At 41.2% G+C, this 3,775-nt stretch overlaps 1 long non-coding RNA gene across 1 annotated transcript in view; it reads left to right on the plus strand.

The window, feature by feature from the left end:
- LOC118494036 overlaps nucleotides 1–3,371 on the plus strand; it is a 3,933-nt gene extending 562 nt beyond the window's left edge. Inside the window, exons 2-3 of the long non-coding RNA XR_004896120.1 lie at nucleotides 122–127; nucleotides 3,307–3,371. This is a non-coding gene — a long non-coding RNA (uncharacterized LOC118494036). The remainder of the gene's footprint in view (nucleotides 1–121; nucleotides 128–3,306) is intronic.
- Nucleotides 3,372–3,775: the final 404 nt, after the last annotated feature.

Genomic DNA, 3,775 nt, shown 5'->3' on the forward strand with positions numbered 1-3,775 from the left:
TCTGAGGTTCGACCCTTGGGAGGCCGTTAACAGTCCGCCGTCCTTCAACACGCAGCACACGCTGCTGTCAGGACTCGGACATACGATCCATCACCGTCAACAGCTCTTCATGGCGGTACAGTATCATGTGTTGTCACCAATGAGATGGATAAAGGAAATTTATTGAGCCTCCTCAGGGATGAGGACGCAGCAGGATTGATGTTAAATGTCCCTGATCAATACGATAATGCCACGGACTCCACTTCTAACTCTCAGGAGGGGCATTAACCTGCTGCGCTTGGGGCAATGCATCTCTTGATTAAGTGGCCCTGTCACTTGCTCTCTTTAAAGGGTAACTCAGGGGTTGTTTTTTTTGTAACCTGGACCCTGTTTTTTTCCATGTTTTGTGTCTAATCGACTGATAGGAACACCGGGAGCGTGCCTTTGTTCCCACATTTCTAAGAATTTTTTTTTTTCATTGAAAATTAGGCCTTCCCTTTTCCAAACAGTTTTCATTGACGGCTTCTCAGATCTGTGTTAAAAAGCCATCTGATGCTTCAGGTTAGTAGAAATCCTGCTTCATGTGAATTTGCCGGGGTCAGCCCTATGTTCCCACAGCCCTATGTTCCCACATTTCTAAGATTTTTATCCAAAATTGGACCATTGGGCTGTGGGAACATGGGGCTGACCCCCTCAAATCTCGCCCTGTTGCTGACAGCCAGGTTCTGCATTGCAGATATCTGTTTATAGAGATGATTTGTTACCTAACTTCCAGCTTCTTCTTGCTGTGGGCTGATTGATGCTCTGACACAATGACGTTCACCCACACACCAGGTGAACAGGTCTGCAAGACTTCGTCTGAATCTCCTCCCCCGCACGGTGATCCTCCAGAGAGAGAAAACCCTGCAAGGTGAGCCGCTCTCAGACTCCAACGGCTGCTGAAGAAAAGTTTAAGAAGAACCAATCTCTGAGGAAACAAAAGGACTGATAATAAAACAGGATGAAAATCTGGATCCAGGAAATGTTTTTACATGAAAATTACTTCAACCAAATTTAATTACTTTAACTGTTGGGGAGTTTAATTTATAACAAAACATCAGATTTTATAAGATCTTTGTGTTTTGTGCATAACAATCTGCAGAGGAATCTGCAGTACAGTACGTACAGTACTTGAGTAAATGTACTGCGTTACATCCCACTACTGCAATTTAGGTGTGTTTTTTTTTTTATTGGCATCTAACTGTTCATTTTCTGTTTAATAAAGACCAATTTATGTACTAAATACAAGTCTGGATCTTAAAGGTGCCGTAGGTAGGATTGTGAAGTTCCAGGACTTAGCCAAAACATTTGAACATCGACAACTTCTCAGTCCCTCCCCCCTTATATAGACCTTAGTGGTCCTCTAATACTGTATCTGAAGTCTCTTTTATATAGGCCGTAGTGGTCCCATAATACTGTATCTGAAGTCTCTTTATATAGACCTTAGTGGTCCCCTAATACTGTATCTGAAGTCTCTTTATATAGACCTTAGTGGTCCCCTAATACTGTATCTGAAGTCTCTTTATATAGACCTTAGTGGTCCCCTAATACTGTATCTGAAGTCTCTTTATATAGACCTTAGTGGTCCCCTAATACTGTATCTGAAGTCTCTCTCTCTCATGGGTGGGCCAAATTCTCTGGGCGGTCAAAGCAGAGAAAGGGGAGGTAACCTTTCCCCTTATGACGTCATAAAGGGAAGATTCCAGATTGGCCCATCTGAGCTTTCATTTCCTCAAAGGCAGAGCAGGATACCCAGGGCTCGGTTTACACCTATCACCATTTCTAGCCACTGGGGGACCATAGGCAGGCTGGGGGAACTCATAAAAATTATTAAAAAAAAACCTCAAAGTGAAATTTTCATGCCAAGGGATCTTTAATGTTACGGCTGCCATTACACAAACATTTTGAAATAAAAGCAAAAATGCTTACTTACTTCCTCCGTGTGAACGTAGCCTCCGTGTGACATTAATTTGGCTTATGTGTTGCCCAAAACGACTTGGATGCTGCGCCTTATAATGATAACATAACCCTAATTATGTACTGTTTTACTGTCATCATCTATGATGAAAACAATTATCTTTATTTGAAATATAATAAACTGTTGAAACCATTTCAAATCTAACAAGATCAGATACGGTGCAAACGAGCAGTCCAAGTGTTTCCCCTGACGTTTCTATAATCTAATGCTGCATTTTTGAACTCGTGTGTCACAGACTGCTGTGTATAAAAATAGACAAAGAGGGAGTCCTGCAGAAAACATCATGTGTGTGACAGACCAGAGGCTCATAGGTTTCCCCACAGCGTTTTGTAAGAAGTGTAAAGACGCAGATTAGAGTCACTGCGGCTCTGAAGGATGCTGCTCAGCTTTGATGTCCCTCGAACTGAAACGGCTTAACAGCAAATAAAAAGTGCCAGAAAAAAAGGAGAAAGGGAGGGCAGGAAAATATGGGCTTTCTCACATGGTTCCCTCAGGATGTCACTATGATGAACACATAACACCAGTCCAGAGTGTGCAGTAACCAGTGGCGGGGGAAGTACTGAATCTCAGTATTTAAGTAAAAGTACAAATAACCAGGGAAATATTTACCGTATTTTCCGGACTATAAGTCGCACTTTTTTTCATACTTTGGCTGGTCCTGCGACTTATAGTCAGGTGCGACTTATATATCAAAATATATATAATTTAACATGTTTTTAAATGTTATTTCATGCTGAAAACATTACCATCTACAGCCGCGAGAGGCGCTCTAGGCTTTTGACAACTATATGCTGCTCCTAAAGACAACTGAGAAAGAAAAGAAAATCTTATTCTGCAGATTACAAACTGCAGGTAGTAAAATATGCAGCCGAAAACGGTAATCGCAGCACAAAGAAAGTTTGGAGTGAGAGAGAAACTTGCGAGGGACTGGCGAAAACTTACTGCAATGAAGGAAACAAAGAAAGCTAATCGGCTAATCGGCTAATCGCGGGCTGAAAGCAAGATGGCCAGAGCTGGAGGAACGAGTCCACAGATGGGTGCTTGAACAGCGTGCTGCCGGGAGAGGCTCGTCAACATGCAGTTACATCTTCACGCCCTGGTAGTTGTTCTGTGTGCTACTGTGTAGTTGAATAACTTGCCTTTCCAGATTAAATGTCTGTTCTTGGTCTTGGATTTTGTGAAATAAATTTCTAAATAAATGCGAGTCCAGTGCGACTTATATTTGTTTTTTTCCTCTTCATGACGCATTTTTTGACTGATGCGACTTATACTCCGGAGCGACTTATAGTCCGGAAAATACGGTACTTTAGTTCTGTCAGGTCCATTAAGTCAAGAACAACGCAGACAATAAAAATGCTTTAAAGAAATTTGATTGAATAAAATACGAATTGTTGGCGGTATGCCATACCGCCAAATTTAATTCGTATTTTTTATGGATGGATGGACGGATAGACTCTGGAAACATGCACTGAACATTTCACCTATAGAAAAACATGTCTGAGAACATAAACCCTTAAAAAGGTATCCTTAATGTGTATATTTATATAATATTTAGATGCTATTGAGCCAGGGAACATTGACTGGACACACACAGTCAACCAGCGTCTTTTCAAGGAAGCTGTAAGGAAGGAAACTTGAAATTGATTAAAATGCATTGACATTTATTATTGTAATCAAAACTTAAAATCAAATTGTGAGTTAATAGAGATTCTCTTCCCTGTGTCCACACAGGACTTCAGCTTCAAAATCTAGCTTCCTTTCTGGGCTTTTACGATCCCT

The sequence above is a fragment of the Sander lucioperca genome, chromosome 20 (assembly GCF_008315115.2).
Source record: "Sander lucioperca isolate FBNREF2018 chromosome 20, SLUC_FBN_1.2, whole genome shotgun sequence".
Lineage (NCBI taxonomy): Eukaryota > Metazoa > Chordata > Actinopteri > Perciformes > Percidae > Sander > Sander lucioperca.